Here is a 22037-nt window from a genome sequence, read left to right as displayed (position 1 = left end):
ACCATTTCAACTCCCCCTCCCATTCCTTAGACGACATGTCCATCCTGGTTCTCCTGCAGTGCCACAACGATGCCACCCGAAGGTTGCAGGAACAGCACCTCATATTTCACTTGGGAACCCTGCAGCCTAATGGTATCCATGTGGACTTCACAAGCTTCAAAATCTCCCCTCCCCCAACCGCATCCCAAAACCAGCCCAGCTTGTCCCCGCCTCCCTAACCTATCCTTCCTCCCACCTATCCCCTCCTCCCACCTCAAGCTCCACCCCCATCTCCTATCTACTAGCCTCATCCCGCCCCCTTGACCTGTCCGTCCTCCCTGGACTGACCTCTCCCCTCCCTAACTCCCCACCTACACTCGCCTTTACTGGCTCCATCCCCGCCTCTTTGACCTGTCCATCTCCTCTCCACCTATCTTCTCCTTTATCCATCTTCTATCCGCCTCCCCCTCTCTCCCTATTTATTTCAGAACCCCCTTCCCCTCCCCCATTTCTGAAGAAGGGTCTAGGCCCGAAACGTCAGCCTTCCTGCTCCTCTGATGCTGCTTGGCCTGCTGTGTTCATCCAGCTCTACACCTTGTTATCTCACCAATGTCCTGTGCAGCCATAAGATGATGTCCCAACTCCCATACTCATCGATTAGCTTAATGCCTTTTTTGTGCTTAACTTTCTTGTTAGCCTGCACTGTGCTTTAGGAAGAATAGATTAGCATTTTATCATCACAATTCTCCAGGATCTTGGAGGGTTAAATTATCTGGATGGCCTCATACACCTGATGTGTATTACCTTGGTTTTGGAAGATTGAGGTGTGATTTGATTGAGTTGTTTAAATGATCCAAAGATGTGGATGTGGGTAGAATTACAATGTTTAAAAGACATTTGGATAAGTTCAAGAATAGGAAAGGTTTGGAGGGATTTGGGTCAGGTGCAGGCAAGTGGGACTGGTTTAGTTTGGGATTAAGTTTGGCATAGACTGGTTGGACTGAAATGTCAGTGCTGTATGACTCCATGACTATGTGCGGGTTAGGTGGATTGGCCGTGCTAAATTGCCCATAGTGTCCAAGGATGTGCAGGCTAGGTGGATTAGCCGTGGAAATGCGAGTTTGGGGAGCTGGGTCTGAGTGGGATGCTCTTTTTGGAGGGTCAGTGCAGACTCGATAGGCCAAAGAGCCTGCTTCCCCACTGTCGGGTTTCTATGAACAAATGGCTTCTTTCTGCACTATAGGCATTTTATGTTAAAAATATTTAATGATGTAGATATGGAGAAACTATTCCTGCTGGTGGATGAATCAAGATGAACTGACATAATCTAAAATTTGAGTTAAACCATTTGCATGTGGATTTTGAGAGCTCATTATCAAACAAAATATAATAGGAATATTAAATTCATAGCAAAATGTTGTTGGTGCGAGGATAATTTGAAGCTTTTTTTAATGTTTTCGTTTGGTAAGATTGTGACGTGATAGCCGACAAAAGGGAGTTAAATCATGTGTTAGTATTGATCAGTTTTATCATTAATTTCTCAAAACTTGTTATTGTCTTTTAATCTATAATTTGCATTAAATGATTTAACTATCTCAATCTTTTATTTAGTTTCAAATGATAATGTTCATTTTACAAAATAAACATTCAATACATTTTTGCCTATTAAAAACAAAGTGAACAGAATTAGTAAACTAACTGAGTGGGTTAATTTTAAGGGCTAAGTGATCGACTGCTATTTCTGTATGAGCATGTTTATTCCCTGAAGTGGCCATGACTATAATGTTAAACTTTCCTGAAGACCAATCTTGTAGGTTTTGTGTTATTGAGCCATTCCATTGTGTAATGATGGATTTCACAAGTTTCTATTGTATTAATAAGTTGCTGTCCTCTAATGTGTAGGAACCTCAGTCCACTAATGCAATCACTATTAATAGAAATGGGCTGTACATCTGCCAAAAAATGACTGTTCATACCAACTTGACTTCATTGTGTGCTCAGTTCAAATGAATATAATAGAAATTTGTCGGGAAACTACTGACAATGGATCTTTGCAAATGTACCCAACATAACCTGAAGACCTAGTACCATTCTTTGCCCTTAAATAAGTAATTATAGGATATTGTCATGAATCATTTTAATCACGATTAGCTAATTGGATAACTGCTTTGAACATTAGATCAGAAAAAAGCTCAACCTGAAAGTTTCATTTTAAATACTATGGCCAGCGTTTGTGTTCCACCTCAAGCCATTCCTCTGAAGCTAGTTGCAAATAGGTAGCTTTTGATTCTCTATTTTTATACAGTCGGTTCTGCTATAACCCGTGTTCCGTCAGCGCAAATTGGCTGTAACACAATTGATGAATAGAGGTGCGCTATTTCTAACACACGAACTTGTGTTGGCAGTAACGTGATTCGATCGGTGCACAGAGAAGTACGCGTCGACATCTCATGATTGTTTTGCAGGCTTTGTCATGAATACATACAATGTTAGCACCGAAAGAGCTCTGCGCCAGCATTACATGATCATTTTGTGGACCATGTCGTGAAGTGCTTTCTGTGAGAGGTACAATAGAACCTGCTTCCCCATCAAGTCATCTTGACATTTTTTCAAGGTAGTGTTAAATTTACTTTTATTAATTATTAGATATGAATTAAACATTTATTCAGATTGTGCTATCTTTTATGTTAGGCTTTTGAGTGATTTTTGAGCGATTTTGAGTGATTTTTTAAATTTTATTTTGGTGATCTGCCCCAACCCCACTTTTCCCATAAGCCCTGTTATTTCTACGGTGTGATTTTCTATAACGTGATGTTTCACAGGAATGCAACTATCCTGTTATAGCAGAACCGACTGTACATTCTCATGTTCAGAATTTTGCAGAGGTGCAGGAATGTGGCCTGGCGTTTCAGTGCTTCTATTTAATAGCGACTTCTCTTTTAACAGATTAATTATGCATGTTTCCATGCAATCTCTCTCCACCTAGGGTGTGCATGTTCATTGCAGGATGAATCGAACCCTGGTTTGGTTTTGAATCTTCTTCCCTAAGGGGATACAGGCAGGGCTGATAGGGCTGGGAGCCAGAATTCGATACGGAAATGCATATTAAGAAACCACACCTGTTAATCTACCAAGGTGTAATGATGCATAGATGGAGATGTGGGAGGTTTTAATTGGTGTATTCAGGGGGATTGTATGCAAAGGCAGACAATCTAGCCTGTGGGATTATTATGCAATTTTCTTGAGCAGATTATAATGCTTCTCACAAAAGCCTTGGTGTATTTACCTCCACTTCCATCGGTTTTTGTGGTCGGGATGTGTTTTTTAGAGTTTGATACAGACTTCAGGCTGTTTCCTGAAAGCCCATTTTAAATCACAGCCATAAGTCTGTCATAAAATATGGGAAATTTAAACAAGGAAGTCTGTCAGGACTGCAATACAGAACTTTGGTTTAAAACTTTGCACGCAGCTATGCACTCATTCTAAGAAAACACATCTTGTTTTCATCATAAGCAAACAGTTGTTTACCAGTTAAATTTGCACCACACTGTAACGTAACACTGATCTCTAAAGCACAAAAAATGAAATCTTGCTAAACCTCATTTTTTACACTGTATTTTAGGAGAGGTTAATAATTTCAGAGGGATAAATGTGTCTGCAGGCCTTGAAATGTTTATCTATCCCCATGTTCAGTGGTCCCCTAATTCTGATCTTATGCACATTCCCCAATTTTCATAGATGCATTACTGTTGACCATGTCTCCAGCCACCTAGGCCCTAACCTCTGGAATTCCCTTCTTAAATCTCCCTGCATCTTGACCACCCTGACTGTGTGTACTGTACAAAAACTTGAATTTTTTTTATTCATACATGGGATGTGGGCACCGCTGGCTAGCCCACCATTAGTCACCTTCCTTCATACCCTGGATAAGGTGATAAGGAACCACCTTCATGAATTCTGCAGCACTTTGGGTGTCAGGGCACCCAGAGACCTGTCAGAAAGAGAGTTCCAGGATTTTGGCTGAGTGACCGCGAAGGAATGGTGCTGTAGTTCCAAGACAGAATGGTGTGTTGCTTTTGAGAAGATCTTGCAGGAAAGTGGTGTTCCCATGCATCTGCTGCCCTCGATGGTAGAGATCGCTAGTTTGGAAGGTGCAGTTGGAGGAACCTTGCTGACTTTCTGCAGTGCATCTTGTAGATCGTACACAACCCAACCAAAAAAGACCGATGGAAGTGGAGGTAAATATGCTAATGCTTTTGAGATAAGCATTATAATCTGCTTGAGAAAATTGCATAATACTCCCACAGACTAGATTGTCTGCCTTTGCATACAATCCTCCTGACTACACTGGTGATGAAGGATGTGTATTTTGATGTTGTTAGATGGGATGCCATTCAGGCAGGCTGCTCAGTCCTTGATGTTGTCAGGCTTCTTGCTTTGTTGTTTGAGCTGCAGGAGGTGAGTTACACACTGCAGAATTCCCAGACTCTGACCTGCTTTTGTAGACACAGAATTTATATGGCTGGCCGAGTTGTGTCTGGTCAACAGTAGCCTGCAGGATGTTAATGTGGGATTCAGTGATAGTAATAAGATTGAACGTCAGAAGTGATTTAGTTTCTCTCGTGTTGGAGGTGGTTCTTGCCCAAAGCTTTTATGTGCTATGAGTGTTGCTTGCCACTCATTGGCCTAAGCCTGTATATTGTCCAGATCTTGCTGTATTTGAACATGGACTGTTTCAGTATCTGAGGAGTTGCAAATGGTGCTGAGCATTGTGCAATGATTGGTCAACATTCCCATTTCTGACCGTATGATGGAGGGAAGGTCAATGATATAGCAGCTGAAGATGTTTAGGCCTAAGACACAACCCTGAGGAACTTCTGCAGTGTTTCCTAGAGCTCAGATGATTGACCTCCAGCGACTACAACCATTTTCCTTCATGCTGGGTATGAATCTAATCAACAGGCAGTTTACCTCCTCCTCTCATTGACTTTAGTTTTATTAGGGCTCCTTGAAGCCATGCTCAGCCAAATGCTTCATTGATGTCAAGGGCTGTCACCCCACCTCTAGAGTTCATCTGTTTTCTCCATGTTTGAACAAAGGCTATAATGTCGTCAGGAGTTAAGTGCTCCTAGTGGAACCCAACGTGAGCATCAGTAAGCTCTGATAGCACTGTCAAATCACCCTTCCATCACTTTGCTGATGATTGAGAGTAGTCTAGCAGAGCTGTAAGTGTCTGAATTTGATTTGTTCTACATTTAAGCACAAGTCATTTTCCACATTGCTGGGTAGGTGCTGGTGTTATATTTGTACTGGAACAGCTTTACTCAGGGCACAACTTGTTCTGGAGCACACAACTTCAGCACTATTGCCAGAATGTTGTCAGGATCCATAGCTTTAGTGTGTAGTTACGAATTAGTCAGTCAGGGAGCATAAACCAATAAACCGCGGATGTTTAATTTAAAAATGAACATATCTACAGGTTGACATTCCCTCAAAATTTTCTCCCTGTTGGGTGATGTATATTTATTGCTTGGCACTACTTTCTTGTCAATGGCAGCTTAAATTTGATTTTGGAAACGAGAAATCTGTTCAAACTTTGTGTAGTTGTGAATGGCATGTTTATTTCATGGCAGTCAATCCAGATTCCTGAGTAGCTCCATGTGTGTACACCTGAGAGGAAGCACTATCTGCCTCCCACTGGTCCTGTTCTCTCTCTGGCTTCACACGTGTCCCACTCTATTTCTATTGACACATGCCCATTCTATCTCTCCTACCACTTTGCCCTTTCCCATCCCACAATTTGTCAGATTGCTACTTGCTTGTGATGCAGATATTCACACTTTCAGGAGAGTAGGTGCAAAATGAAAGGAAGGGAATCTTTTGATGCAGTAGCAATGTCCTTGTCTCTGAGCTAGAAGGCCTCGGTTCAAAGCCCACCAACTTCAGAGGCAGGTGACAACATCTCTGAGCAGGTTGACTAGAAAATATCTGAAATATGAAAGGATTAGCCCCTTGTGGCACAGTGGTAGTATCCCTGCCTCTGAGCCAGGCGGCCTTAAATTCAAGTCCTACCTGATCCAGAAGTGTGTCATAAAAGCTCTGAAAAGGTTGATTGGAAAATATCGAAAATGTGAAAGGAGCAGAGAAAATGCGTAGGGCTTGAAAGGCTTGTCCTTTGTGGGCTTTTGTGGTGCAGTGGAAATATCCCTATTTCTGAGCCAGGAGGCCTCAAGTTCAAATCCCATCTGATCCAGAGGTGTGTCATAACATCCCTGAACATGTTGATTCAAAATATCTAAACATCCATTTATCTTGCCAAAATGAGAACTGTAGTTCACAAAATCTGGTATCTCATCAACTATCCATCAACCTAAGACAGCTTCAGATAACCCTTGGATTCTAAGTTAGTGAGTGTAACTGAGTCAAGTCTTGCCCAGTCATTGCTGATGCCCCATGCATGTGATCAATAACCAAATGCGCATCATAAACCTGCCTGTCACAAAGTATTAGGTGCTCATTGAGACAGTTTCTATGGATTAATTTCACTGTAGGCTGAGAGTATTTATCTGGTCACCATCAGTGGCTGTGTCCACTGAGCCTGTGAACTTCAGTTATTGTGGAACATTCGGTTGACCCCTGGCCCATTGAGAGCTGTTGAATAAGGAGTGTTTGTGTTACGTTCCAATACACAGCTGGCACTCGGACACTACGTGGATCCCATCACTTTCATCCTACTCAGCCCGTCCACACACCTTGCAGATCAGCCGGTTGCCAGGGAATTTTTGTGTCTTTCTTTTCTTCCCAAACAGCTTGAACTATAAACCCAGATTATTCTTACCTTCTGAAGCACAGTTTGTCCTGGGCCTGAGAGGTCTTGTTGGTTTCTCTGCTTCTGTCCTCTAGTTGCATCGCATTTGCCCTTCCTTCCACTCTGACTCATTGCTGTTCCAATCACAGATTCCCTGTCTCCTGTGCTTGCTGCTGCTTCATTCACCAACACTCTCCCTCTTTTTTTAGTTAGTGCTCCTCTAGTCATAGCTGCACTTCATTCCCAGCTATTCCATTTAAGGCTTGCCCCTCCACCCCTTCCTGCCAACACCACCACCACCATAAGTCTGCTTGAACACAATATTGTGAGCTCATTCTTTAATAAAATGCAAGATTTATTGCAGACTGCTGCACAGCCATAGAAACAACCTAGTGAGAATGTTTGAGAGTACTGTTTCTTCTTTGACAGTCTCATGATGTGATTCTGTGAGGGCATTGCATAGCTGCAGTGAAATCTAAACAGCGTCCCTCCACCCTCTGAGTTCATTTTTCTACAAAGTGTGTCTGTAATAGAAATTGAAAGGGTGGCTTTCCAATGAAATATTTGACTTCCAGGGTCAGGTGGGCTAGAAACCAGAGGGCACAAATTAACACAAATAACTCACCACCACCAGTTCTTTAATTGTGTGAATTTCTTTTTACACATCAAGTTGTTATGATTTGGAATGTACTGCCTGTAAGGCTGGTGAAGCAAAAGCAATAGTAATGTTCAAAAGGCAATTGGACAAGTAGTTAGCCAAGAGAAAAATTGCAGGGCGATGAAATAAAGCAGAGGAATGGGACTTGAGTGAACCTTCTAAAGAGGAACAGTAAGGACAGGAACAATGGGCTGATTGTTCTCCATTTGTATTGTGTGATTCTATTTTTTAAGCCTGTACAGAGTTTGGTAGCGATATCCCTCCTACATTTTTATGTAACAGGATAATTTGGACAGTTTTACAGTAACCTATAATTCCAGAGGTTGGCTGGAACAGTAGGATATGCTTATGGTTGGATTTTATGGCCTTTGTAAAGAAGAGGGACCATGAAATGGGCAGTGTGCACAGGGCCTAATGCCTGGCTCTCTCTACACTCTAATTTTAACCAGGAATGGAGAATGTTGCCCTGTTTGTAGGGCAATTGAGACAGTGGTGTCGATGCTTGAGACAAGATGGTGTCTTCCAGCTGGGCCACCCTTTGTCACTGGTGTGGGATGCCCACTTTGGGAGGTAAGGTACCCATCTGGGTGACAATTAATGTTTTAAATCTGAGTCGCCAATCATGTTGTTTCCAGTGAAATATAGGATGTATTATCCAGTTAAACTCTCAAGGAGGATGGGCACTGTCTGGCAGAAATGCAGACTCAGTCCGTGTTCTACTCAGCAAAGTAAAAAGGGCAAACCAAAGCACACACTCTGACTGTTTTCAAGCTCATTCTTCAGTCACAGTGCAGGCAACACCTCAATTGAAATGGTCTTTTGAAGCAAAATATTAGCACATTTTTAAGATGTGAAGACAGTGATTATTTTTAGTCCAACCATATACCAAACTCTGAATTTTCATTTCCTCTTCTGTTTTCTGTTGACTGATGTGTTCGCTGTGTCAGTTTTTAACCTTTAGGAAGCTAAACTAGCATTAAAATCTTTGAGATTCTTATTTGGTAATTCAGCATTGAAGCCCTTTCATAAAGAATCTGGTGTTGCTGCACACAAGTTTCATAGTGTACAATTGTTTTATTTGTTGACTTGACTTAAATCAGAGAAGAGCAGTCTCAACTTGAAACTGCTATGCTTGTAGCATTGATCCAGAAGCTGTTCAGTTCAAAGAAGTTGCCGTATTCCCTGACGTATTGGGATCTGAGACTAACCTTTGTGCTGGTCACACAGATTCCTGAAGGTAAATTGCAATGAATGCTTTGAATCTCAAGGGATTGAGGCAAATGCTGTTTGTATTGCATTGTGATGACACTTGCATAATTTCTTTCATCCAAGCTGAGGCTACTGTTCAGACTGACAATTATTCCCCTTGTGCAGATGCTATTTTATATCATTTCTTGGAAGTAGTGGGATTGGAGAGGGTTCTGCTATCTTCTCCAAATACCCATTCTTTATGGCACTAAAAGTTGTTGTTCGTGGGTTAAGGGCAAAGAGATCATGTTAGTCATGTTTCATGCATCTACTTATACACTTGCCATTAGGATTCACCGGATAGTAATAGGAGTGAGATTACTCTTAGCCTGTGGGTGCTGAAACAAAGTTTAATGTTTTAGTTTTACAATTTGGGCCATGTGTAGCTTGGTTCTACACAGTTGCCATTTCAACTCATTGAAACCCCTGCAAAGCATGTCTAGCATTTTAATTTCTACTGGCGATGGCCCAGAATTGCTGGCCAGGGGTGACTTCTAAATAAGTGTTGAGTTTGTTCCTCATCCATCGTCTTCAATTAATTTTGCACTGAAAATTGTTGAAAATATGAAAGCAAGAAGACATTTAGGGACTCGGCGATTGACTGGACCAACAACCTATTGAAGACTGGGTAAAGAAACGCCATGTTAAATTAGATGCGTAAAATCATGTAAAAGGGAGTCAAAGATTGCCTTAAAAGAGTAGAAGAAAACCTAAGAGAAAAAATTGACTTAAACAATGTGGCTTCATGGTTTCACTTTAGGCTTTTGATTGTCACCACCCTTTGTGGGTGTACGCAGCAGGCTTGCTAAACAGTTAGATTGCAGAACACTTTTAAAGCTGTTCTCTTATCAGTGCAGCAGTCTAGATTATAAAATGTTTATGACCTCAAAGACTGTGTTTGTTTAATTACTGTTGCAAATATTTTGTATCATGTGGCAAACATGATGACTACACCTTTAGTGAGCAGTTAAATACTACTGGACAGCATTGTGCTAACGTGTTTTGCCTGCTATCCATGGTGGCCAGTAAAACCAGCTAAAAGTAGCCCCCACTTTCTGACTACCTCCTGGAGTCGTTAACAACAGACTGAAGTCTCTAACAGTCCATAACTACAGGAATTCAGAGATGTCACGTAGCTTCATTCTCTTAAAGTGAATTGAAATCTGGTCTTTATTGGGGAAGGTCAATAATAGGGTAAATACACTATCACAAGCATTTTTGCTTTATAGCACACTTCATGTGTTATAAATACACCTTTATGATTAACTTCAGTAGAAAAGTAAACAGAAAATGAAGATCTTAAGCCACATTTTAGTCTTGAATCTGATTTAAGCAGCAATAAGATCAGCTAGGATCACAATGCAAGCAATTTACTTTAAGCCTGTTTTGATGAATTTTCTTAGCTGGCTTGTTAATTTTGTCATTGAGTAAATAGAGGACAAACTGTTAAATTACAGTTAGAAGTCATGACTGTTTATCAGCTTAGTTTTTTTTGTGTGAAAATGAACCGTGTTTTCTTCTAAAGGATTGAATCTGCTTTGGTGTCTGGTAACCAGCTTCTTTTCATGGGTTCCCAATCCAGAATTATCTCCTTGGCTGTGAGTGGGCTTTTATTGCTCTGACTTTTTTTTAATTAAGTAAAGCTTGGTTTCTTTACGAATGGCTGCAAAAGACTTGAATTGTTTTTGGTGGTTTCTAAGAACATAGGAACAGGAGAACAGGGAGTGGCATGGTGGCTCAGTGGTTAGCACTGCTGCCTCACAACACCAGGGACCCAGTTTGATTCCAACCTCGGGTGACTGTCTGTGTGGAGTTTGCATGTTCTCCCTGCGTCTGTGTGAGTTTCTTCCAGGTGCTCCAGTTTCCTCCCACAGTCCAAAGATGTGCAGGTTAGGTGATTGGCCATGCTCAATTGCACAGTATCCAGGATGTGCAGGCCAGGTGGATTAGCCATGGGAATTCAAGGAGAAGGTAGGGAGGTGGATCTGGGTGGGATGACCTTTGGAAGGTCGGTGTGGATTTGATGGGTCAAATGGCCTGCTTCCACACTGTAGGGATTCTGTGATTCTATGAGTAGGACATTCTGCCCCTTGATCCTGTTGCACCATATATTGACATCATGACTGACTGATTTGTGGCCTAATTTCATATGCCTGTCTTTGGCCACATCTCTTAATACCTTTGATTAACAAACAATGAGGTATCTTAGACTTAAAATGAACAACTGATACAGCATTGATTGCCATTTGTGGAAAAGAATTCCAGACATCTGCTATCGCTTATGTATGGAAATACTTCTAACATCTCTCCTGAATAGTCTGGCCTTAATTCTCTGACTATGTCCCCTAGTTCTAGAATTCCCAAACAGTGAGAACAGTTTATCTTTATTTTCCTGTTTTTGCTTGCCCGCCTCTATTAGATCCCCCTTTAACCTTCTAAATTATGAGTAAACAGGCCTAATTTGTGTAATCTCTCCTCATTTTTTGACTTGATTTGTCGTAGGTACTGCGATACAGTTAAAAAATATTGTTTTGCAAACTAACCAGACAAATCATCCCTTACATAAGTGCATCAGGGTAACAGAACAGAATGAAAAATATAGTATTACAGTTACAGAGATGGTATAGAGAAAGATTAGCCCTAATAGATGAGAGGTCCATTCATAAGTCTGATAACAGCGTGGAAGAAGCTGTTCTTAAATCTGTTGGTATTTGTTTTCAAATTGTTGTACCTTCCACCTGAGGGAAGAGGGTGGAAGAGAGTATAGCGAGGGTAGGAGGGGTCTTTGATTATATTGGATGCTTTTCTGAGACTGCAGGAAATGTAGACAGAGTCAACGGAAGGAAGGCTGGTTTTCACGATGGTCACAGCTCTCTGTAATCTCTTGTGGTGTTAGGCACACCAATTGCCATACTAAGCTTTGATGCAACTGGATAGCTGCACCTATAAAAATTGGTGGAGTGTTTGTGGACATGCCGAATTTCCTTCGCCTTCTGCAGAAGTAGAGATGTTAGTGTGTTTTATTGACTGTAGCATCTACATGGATGGACCAGGACAAATTGTTAGTAATATTTCCTCCTAGAAACTTGAAGCTGTCGACCACCTTCACCTCAGCACTATTGATACAGACAGGGGCATTTCCTCCACTCCACTTCCTGAAGTTGACGGCCAGCTCCTTTGTTTTGATGACATTGAGGGAGAGATTGTTGCTTTTACAGCATGCCACTAAGCTGTCTATCTCTTTCCTGTACTTTGTTTCGTCGTTGTTTGAGATTTGACCCACTATGGTGGTGTCATCAGCAAATTTGTAAATGGGGTTAGAGCCAAATTTAAAGGAGTATAGCAAGGGGCTGAGTACACAGCCTTGCGGGACACCAGTGTTGAGGACTATTGTGGAGGAGGTGTTGCTGCCCATACTTAATGTTTGCGGTCTGTGGGTCAGGAAGTCAAGGATCCAGGAGCAGAGTGGGGAGCAGAGTCCTAGGTCTTGGAGTTTGGAGATGAGTTTTGTTGGAATTATGGTGTTGAAGGCAGAGCTAAAGGCAGAAACAGGAGTTGAACATAGCTGTCCTTGTTATCCAGATGTTCCAGGGATGATTGTAGGGCCAGGGAGATGGCGCCTGCTGTGGACCTACAGCGATGGTAGGTGAATTGTAGTGGATCACGGCAATCCGGGAGACTGAAGTCGATGTATGCCATTACTAACTTCTCAAAGCATTTCATAATGATGGATGTCAGAGGCATCAGGCAGTAGTTATTAAGACACGTTGCCTCATTTTCCTTTGGCACCAGGATGATTGTGGCCTTCTCAAAGCAGGTGAGACCCTTGCATCATAGTAAGGAGAGGTTAAAGATGTCTGAAAATACTCTTGCCAGCTGGTCCACACCAGGATCTGAGAGAATGGCCAGGGACTCCATCCGGGCCAGTCACTTTTTTGAGTTCACCTTCAAGAAAGCCTATTTGATGACTATGGATACAGGTGTACCCGAGGCTGTTGGGACATCATTTCACTGACCTTCTGTTCAAAGCAAGCATAGAATGCATTGAGCTCATCAGGGAGGGATGCATTGTTGTTAGTGATTCTACTCGACTTGGCTTTGTAGCCTATCATAACTTAACTCCTGAAATCCAGATAACATTCTTGTAAACCTGTGATGTACTTTCTCCAAGGCCAATCTGTCCTCCTCAAGGTGTAATATCCAGATGGGCAGGTGCAAGTGTTTTCCATTCAGATATATTTTACTTCATAGCATCTACTCAATTCTATGGCTTTTCTGGCTGATAGTCGGTCTTAATGCTCTACCAAAGGTTTTTTGAAAAAGTTATTTTTTTTTTCAACTTTTCTCAAGTGAATTAAGTCTGCTTACAGTCTGCTTAAGTCATCTGCTCCTCAATGTTCTTTGCATGTGTTTCTACAGTAAATGTAGCTAGACTTCATGTTTCTGCCTAACTGTCCATATGTTTCTCTCTTCCATTTAACTCCATCCACACTGTGCTATTTATGTCTCATGAGGAGAATATCCATGATTTCATTGTAAGGTTGCTGCAGTGTTCTAAAGCCCTGACCGCTGTCATCCCACATGGCATCAGATTCCCCTAGAAAACGTCAAGAGCAATCAGACTGCTGTCTTTCTGAAGCCTGAGCCTTTTGATAGCACACCATAGAGCAGTCCTACAAGTCTAAATAAATTGTCATTTATAAGTACCTACAGTGAGCTAGAAAAGAGAAGGTAACAAATGACGGACCTGTTTTTCTTTTTCTTTGAGCGACTCGTCCTTCACCTTCAAGATCATTTTAAATCTGACCTTTAAATTATTGTCTGATAAATATAGTCGTGGTCTGCCCAATATGGACTGCTGCCTGAGAGCAGTGTGGTTGATTCTCACTTGCACAATCAGGGACCAATGACAAGTAATCATGTAGTGATTGACATTTATGCTCCTATCCCCATTGCATTTTAAACAAAATACCGTATTTTGGTAGCTCAAAAAGCAAGCCACAATCATTCACCTCATGTCCGTGGGTAATTCACGAAGGGGCAGCTTTTTCATGCAGAGGGTGGTGTCTGTATGGATTGAGCTGCCAGAGGAAGTGTGGAGGCAGGTATAATTACAACATTTAGAAGACATCTGGATGGGTATATGAATAGGAAGGCTTTAGAGGGATATGGGCCAAATGCTGGCAGATAGGATTAGATTAATTTAGCATATCTGGTCAGCATGGATAAGTTGGACTGAAGGGTCTGTTTCTGTGCTGTACAGCTCCATGGCTCTGTGATGAATGTACTGGATGTTATATGTACTCAGGACTTAACTTCATTTCAGGATTTCCTTTTCCAAAATGTAACACCGCATTATTCTGTCATAAACCGCTTCTGATCCCTACCTGCCCATTGTTCTGCTGCAGTCTACTGAATTCTTCCTTTAAATTGTGCCATATTACCCAACTTGGTACAATCAAACCCTGATGTCATTTTACGCAAGCTACTGTGAAAAACATCCATTAGTTTCTGTTCTTTGCTTTTTCTGTGTCAGTATGTATCTGACTTGGGAGGTCGGGCAGAAAAGTCAGCACGGATAAAAATAGGAAATAACAATAGACAGAGAACACTGGTGGGAGTTGGTTATTGGTCCCCTCAAAGTAATTGTCTTATTGGACAGAGTATGAGTCAAAAAATAAGACAAGCATGTATCTAAGTTAATGCAATAATCATGGGTTACCTAATGTTCATATAGACTGGGTCAGAAGTCACATGACACCAGGTTATAGTCCAACAAGTTTATTTGAAATCACAAGCTTTCGAAGTGCTGCTCCTCCGTCAGGTGGAGTGAAGAGAAGCATACAGGCACAGAATTTATAACCAAGATCACAGTTGAGGCTGTCTTCATGGGTGTGAAACTTGGCTATCAGCCTCTGCTCAGTGATTCTGTGTTGTTGTGTATTTAGAAGGCTGCCTTGGAGGACGCTTACCCGAAGATCAGAGGCTGAAATCCCTTGACTGCTGAAGTGCTCCCCGACTGGGAGAGAACATTCCTGTCTGGTGGAGGTTGTGCAGTGTCCGTTCCTCCATTGTCATAGCGTCTGCATGGTCTCACCGATATACCATGTCACTGGGCATCCTTGTCTGCAGTGTATGAGGTAGACACCATTGGCTGAGTCATATGAGTATCTGCGATATACATGGAAGGTGGTGTCCCCACCAGTGATGGTAGTATCCATGTCGATGATCTGATGTCTTACAGAGGTTGCCTTGGCAGGGTTGTGTAACGTTGTGGTCGATGTGGTCCTGAAGGCTGGGTAGTTTGCTGTGAATAACGGTCTGTGTAAGGTTTGGCAGTTGTTTGAAGGCGAGCAGTGGAGGTGTATGGATGATCTTGGTGCGATGTTAGTCGTCAGTGATAACATGTTGAAGGCTGTGAAGAACATGGCGTATTTTCTCCGCTCTGGGGAAGTACTGAGTGATGAAGGGTACTCTTATCATTCATGTCCTGTGTCTGTCTTCTGAGGAGGCCATTGCGGTTTTTCACTGTGGCATCTCGAAACTGGCGATGGATGAGTTGAGCATTGCCTGTTCCAACGTGCCACAGCGAAAAGCCACAGCCTTCAACATGTCACTGCTGATGACGAACATCTCGCCAAGATCATCCCTACGCCTCCACTTCCCACCTTCTAACAACCGCCAAACCTTAAACAGACCATCATTCACAGCAAACTACTCAACCTTCAGGATAACGGTGAACACAACGCCATACAACCTTGTTATGGCAACCACTGCAAGATATGCCAGATCATCGACATGGATACTACCATCACTGGTGGGAACTCCACCTTCCATGTATATGGCAGATGCTCTTGTGACTCGACCAATGGTGTCTGCCTCATACGCTACAGGCAAGGATGCCCAGAGACATGGTATATTGGTGAGACCATGCAAACGCTATGACAATGGATGAATGGACACCACACAACAATCGCCAGATGGGCATTCTCTCCCAGTCGGGGAGCACCTCAGCGGTCCAGGGATTTCAGCCTCTGATCTTCGGGTAAGCGTCCTCCAAGGCAGCCTCCGAGATAGACAACAACACAGAATCACCAAGCTGAAATTGATAACCACGTTCTGTACCCATGAAGATGGCTTGAACTGTGATGTTGGGTTCATGTCACACCACATGTAACCCCACCACACTGTTCTGTATTTGTAAAATCTTCCTCACTCTCCTGTTTTGACGACATCACCTTGATAACTTGTTATGATCTCTCCTACCTTAATTAGTTTGTACAGTTTTGGATTACTTATTACTTTGGTTAGACCCTCAGCATTTGACTCTTATACCTGTCATCTTATTCCAGCCATTTGGTTTGTCTCCAGCACATATTTAATTTTTTGTAATTATCTCTTTGCCTCAATTTAATCCAATTTTAGGTCATCCCTGCACCTACTATTCAGTCTGTTGACTCTCCATTCACACCATTTGTATGATCTTTTGATCTCTCTGCCTATAAATTCTGTGCCTGTGTGCTTTCCTGCACTTCACCTGACAAAGGAACAGCGCTCTGAAAGCTTGTGATTTCAAATAAACCTGTTGGACTATAACCTGGTGTTGTGTGACTTTTGACCTTGTCCACCCCAGTCCTACACTGGCACCTCCACATCATTCGTATAAGACTAGACAATTCAAATGGCCAAAAGGAATTTGAGTGCAAGATCACAGACCGCAAATGTTGTGGAATGAGTCAGAAAATAAAATACTTCAGATTTTGTGAACTGAGACAGCCTCCTTAGTAATGTCAGTAAGGGATCATTTGGGAAATAATGTTTGTATGACAATAAAATTTCACATTGAGTTCAAGAGTGATGTACTTTTATCGTAAACTTAAGTAAAGCCAATTACATTGTAAGTAGGCAAATGTAGATTGAATTTAAAAAAAAAATTCACATGAAATGTGGATGCCACAGGCAAGGCCAGCATTTGATATCTTTTGAGAAGGTGTGAGCCACCTTCTTGAATACTGCAGTTCTTGTGTAGATGTGCAACAGTGCTGTTAGGAAGGAGTTCATATATTTTGTTTGGTGATGATGAGGGAAAGAGGTATTGTTTGAAGTGAGGATGGGTATATGCCTCGGAGGGGAACTTGCAGGGGCTGGTGGTGTTATATGGCTGCTGCATTTGTCCATCTGACCGTTCAGCTGGGGGTCACGAATGTGCTGTTGAAGACTTAAAAAATGAATTGAGGATTGAAAGCTTATTGCACCTTCTGGGTGACTAATAAAGTGGGTCTCTGACTTACCACTGACTGTGCCCTACTCCCATCTCGATTCTCCTAACCTGAAAGCCCCATCCCTGTTAGACCTGACCCCATCTGCTGACCTGATATCCTGCTGGATTCAACAGATCCGCTCCTATCTAGGGGTCCTAGTCTCAGGAAATGGAGTTGCACATTCAGGAATGAACAAAGCAGGAATTTTTCAAATTGGAGGAATCTTTGGAATTCTCAGCTATAGCAAGCTTTGGATGCTCATTCATCGAGTATGTTTAGTGATTGAAATTTTTTGGAATCGAAGGGAATTTGTGGGATATGTGGATCTGATTGAAAGTGGATTTGAGGTAGAGCAACCATTATCTTACATGGTGAAATGGGTGGGAGAGTCCATACAACTTGCTCCTCCCATCTATTTTGCGGCTAAATTTTGTTTAGTTGGGTGTTGGTTAGCTCAGTAGGTTGAATGGCTGGTTTACAATGCAGTGTGATGCCAACAGCACAGGTTCAGTTCCTGTACTGGCTCAGGTCACCATGGAGATCCTGTCTTCTCAATCTCTCCCTTTGAATGAGGCCTGGTGACACTCAAGTTAATCTCACCATTGGTTGTCTTTCCGATGAGTTAGCAGCCTGTGGTCCTCTGGGACTCTGGTGACTTCCACTTACATTCTCTTCAGCATTGTTTGGTTTAAATATCTGGTTGAAAAACAACTGTGTTTAATGGTTTTCAAAAGATGCCGGATAAGGTTATAGATAAGAAATTCATTGCAAAGATAAGGTTCATGTGTTAATAAATGTTTGGGGGAAATAAATATTTTCTGTCACTTTCATTTTAACTAAAAATACTTAGTCCGTTTGGTGTGTCACTTGATGAAACTGCAAAATAAATTTGATGCAATGGATTTGCAATTGGATGCTTGCAAACCAGAGCAAAAGCAATAATTAGTTTGGAATGTGGGATTTAATGGCTTGAGATTACCATCAGGGTGGAATGAATGTCATGTTTCGCAAGTTGAGAGCTCCCCAGAAACTGAACTGCTGTGACAGAACATTGAGTTCTAAAGGCTGGTATTGTGTAGATTCTAATCTCTCTGCTCTGCCCCACTAAAATACACGGACGATAGGGAGAGAGCAGGTGAGTGGGTCTAATTATACATTGCTCTTTCAGACAACAAGAATGACTTCCCCCTGTATGTTGCTGTGAAATGTGCAGGAAGGAGAGTATTTGTTTTGTGGTGTTTTTTAAAAAAAACTCTCCGCTCCTTTCCAATAATTGTTCACTGTATGGTTTGTTTGCTATCAGTTTTATTCACTTATCTGATTATATTCACTGGCTAGCTTGTTACTTTTTAACCCGAATGAAAGAGAAAAAAAAATCCTGAAGTATTATTAAGATATTTTGTTACATGCTAGTGAATGAGGTGGCCAGAGAGGGAAGAGAATTTGAGATTGTTGTTTCCTGTTCATTGAGTGGAAATGTCTCCACAATCAGTGTTGTTGGGATGATGCTGCATTGTATTGGGACCTGGTGCACCATCCCATTTGCATAACAGGGCAAAACTTGGAGCACCAGCCCCAAGTTACAGGTAACTGGAGACATGATTAGTAAATTTGCAGATGACACCAAAATTGGTGTAGTGGACAGTGAAGAAGGTTACCTTAGAGTGTAACGGGACCTTGATCAGATGGGTTGTTGGACTGAGGAGTGGCAGATGGAATTTAGTCTAGATAAATGCGAGGTGATACATTTTGGTAGAGCAAATCAGGGCAGGACTTAAGCACTTAATGGTAAGATCCTGGCCAGTGTTACCGAACAAAGGGACCTTGGAGTGCAGGTTCATAGTTCCTTGAAAGTGGAGTCGCAGGTAGACAGGATTGTGAAGAAGGTGTTTGGTATGCTTGCCTTTGTTGGTCAGTGCATTGAGCAAAGGAGCTAGGAGGTCATGTTGCAGCTGTACAGGACATTGGTTAGGCCACTTTTGTAATACTGTGTGCAATTCTGGTCTCCTTGCTATAGGCAGAATGTTGTTAAACTTAAAGGGTTCAGAAAAGATTTACCAGGATTTTGCCAGGGTTGGAGGTTTTGAACTATAGGGAGAGGCTGAAAAGGCTGGGGTTATTTTCTCTGGAATGTCTGAGGCTGAGGGGTGATCTTCTAGAAGTTTATAAAATCATGAGGGGCATGGATAGGGTGAATGGTTAAGGTCTTTTCCCCAGGGTAGCGGAGTCCAAAACTAGAGGGCACAATGTGAGAGGGGAAAGATTTAAAAGGGACCTAAAGGGCAACTTTTTCCACACAGTGGTGTGGTGTGTGTCTGGAATGAGCTGCCAGAGGAAGTGGTGGAGGCTGGTACAAATACAACATTTAACAGGCATCTGGATGGGTATATGAGGAGGAAGTACTTAGAGGGATTTGGACCAAATGCTGGCAAATGGGACTAGATTAATTTAGAATATCTGGTCAGCATGGACAAGTTAGACCGAATGGTCTGTTTCTGTGCTGTCCATCTCTACGACTCTCTAACTGCTTCTGTTGCTGTTTACAAGGTAGAACTGTGATGTCTGTTTTTAAAGCAAAGGGTGAGTTTGCATACTTTACTGCTGTCAAAATATCCCTCAAACAGTCAGGTGGCCAGGTGGTATCTGCAATTGATGACCTTTTTGACAGAATTGTGATTGATTTAATGGTTATTAAGCAAGTGCAGCACTAGATATAAAGTGTTAGCTGAGAAAGTACTGAAAGAACACAGTGGAAGGTCTGTGATAGGTCAGTGTGGAAGGCAAGAGTGGTTCATGATCAACAGGGATGATGGCACAAGGCAAAAGGAGTGGGAATGGAACAAGTTGAGAAACAAAACTAGTTCAGAGAGAGATGTAAATGATTAGATTAGAACATTAAATGGGGAGGACATCATGGAAAAGCTGGTACAGTGGAACAGGCTCCCCTGACCCAGATATGTTTAAAAAGGTTGGATAAATTCCAGGGTTACTTTGCCAGCCACGTACTGTATGGAATCAGCACATCACTCCACATATATGACGTTCCTGATCCTGGCCACTGTGCCCTGTTAGAATAGTTCTTCGACTTTAAGATTTCATGAAGAACAAAATCATACTGACCATTGTGTTTGGATCAAGCACAAACTTGTTTATTAAAGTGAACTTCCTAACGGCCAGTTACAAAACTTCTATGCTTGTCTAAGCTATATCCCTTGGATTTTGCTGATAACTTAACAATCCTCCATGTGATTGATCCTTCTGGTGAGAACTGTGGGTCCATGAGCCAGATTGACCCTCCTTTCTGACTGCAGACCATTTCCCCCACCACCTCAGACCTTTGGCTGGGACAATCATCAACATGGCTGGACTGTCTGGTGCTCACTGTGTAGGCCTGAGTCAGGCTGACTGGCCCTGACCCTTCTCCCAACTGCAGTAAATTTATTCCAATTTCACTCCTTTTTATAGTGATTCATATCTTTTATATCCCATCCACCTCAAACGTTTTCCTGTTGTTCCGGATGTCTGAGACGTAATGCTCCTTGGAGTCTTTTTCCACACAGTCCAGCCAAGTATGATCTGTGAAACAATGTAGTGCTTTTTTCATGGAAAGCCCAGTCCAGACAACATGATCAGGTCACAGTGGTTCTAAACATCGCTTCTGCTGCTGTTTGGAGGTGACACAGCAACAGCATCCAGCCCCTGGATGGGCAAAAGGTTTGAAGTAAACAAAAACTGCAACTGTCTGGCACCATCTGTGGGGAGACAGCAGAATTAACATTTTGAGTCCTTAGCCGCCTCAGGACCATTCTATCCAGATGCATTATGGCTTGGTACGACAACTGCTTTGCCCAGGACTGTAAGAAAGTACAGAAAGTTGTGAATACAGCCCAGACTGTCATGCAAAGCAACCTCCCATCCATTGATTCTATCTACACTTCACGTTGCTGCAGAAAGACAGCCAACATTATCAAAGACCCCCCATCCTGATTATAATCTCTTCCAACCTCTTTCATCAAGCAGAAGACACAAAAACTTAAACACATGCACCTACAGGTTCAAGAACAGCTTCTCTGCTGTTATTAGACTTGTGAATGGACCTCTCAAATTTCAAATCTAGTGCTGATTTTGCTTTTTGTACACCTTCTGCGCAGCTGTAACTTTATGTTCCTTATGTTCGATTACCCTATGATCTATATGTTATGATCTGCCTGTAAAGCACACAAAACAAACTTTTCACTGTACTTAGGTAGATGTGACAAAATCAAATCAAATCAAAAGTCATTCACTCTTCTTCAGAACTGAAAGCAGCTAGGCAAAGGTGGTATTTATGCTGATGAGGCGGGGTTGGTAGGGAAAGATACATGGAGACAGCACCCAGAGGGAGAGAAAGAGGGGAAAAAGGGTAGGCAGACAAAGGGATTGTTGGTAGTAAACCAGGGAAGAAGGGAAGCTAGATAGGTGATAAGGAGCTGTTCCTGTTCTGAATTTGTTAAACTCACTGTTGTGTCCGGAGGGCTGAAAGGTACCTAAGCAGAAGATGAAGTGTTGTTCTTCCAGCTTGCATTGAAGTTGGAGAGAGCACTGCAGCAGGTCTAAGATAGAAATGTTAGCATGGGAACACGATTTTGTGTTGAAATGTGGGACAACTTGAAGCTCGGGGTCGTTTTTGCAGACAGAACACAGGTGTTTGGCAAAACTGTCACCCGGTCTGTGCTTCATCTCCCCAGTGTAGAGAAAATTACACTAAACAGTGAATACATAAACTAAATTAAATGAAGTGCCAGTAAATCACTGTTTCACCCAGAAGGTGTTCCTGGAGACTTAGATAGTGAGGATGGAGGAGGTAAATGGTAAAATTTTGACCCTACACATGTGGCAACCTAACATTTCTTCTACTCCCAGTGGTTTGGGTGTAGTGATCGTCAGTTAACAGCTACTTCTGTGGGAGGAAAAGGAAGTGGTGATTAAGGTCTAAATTCAATAGACTCAATATTAATCCTCAAAGGATTACAATAGCAAATAAAAAACCTAATGTTTGTGGGATCACATGATGTGTAAAGTTGGTTACCCTGAGAGTAACTGT

The 22037-nt window shown here is 42.1% G+C and overlaps 1 protein-coding gene across 9 annotated transcripts in view; it reads left to right on the top strand.

The window, feature by feature from the left end:
- elmo1 (engulfment and cell motility 1 (ced-12 homolog, C. elegans)) overlaps positions 1 to 22037 on the top strand; it is a 267831-nt gene that overhangs the window by 36833 nt on the left and 208961 nt on the right. For 2 of the 9 annotated variants that reach the window (XM_048613469.1, XM_048613483.1), the window contains one exon: positions 2445 to 2593. The exons of 6 other annotated variants lie outside the window; for them this stretch is intronic. The gene's annotated coding sequence lies outside the window, so the exon portion shown is untranslated. Of the gene's footprint in view, positions 1 to 2444; positions 2594 to 18070; positions 18090 to 22037 lie in introns of those variants that run through there. One more of the 9 variants, XM_048613505.1, reaches the window with a different exon arrangement.

The sequence above is a fragment of the Rhincodon typus genome, chromosome 2 (assembly GCF_021869965.1).
Source record: "Rhincodon typus isolate 14 chromosome 2, sRhiTyp1.1, whole genome shotgun sequence".
In the NCBI taxonomy this organism is placed as follows: Eukaryota; Metazoa; Chordata; class Chondrichthyes; order Orectolobiformes; family Rhincodontidae; genus Rhincodon; species Rhincodon typus.
The sequence above is the reverse complement of the archived record's forward strand: the minus strand, read 5'-3'. Positions and strand labels throughout refer to the sequence as shown.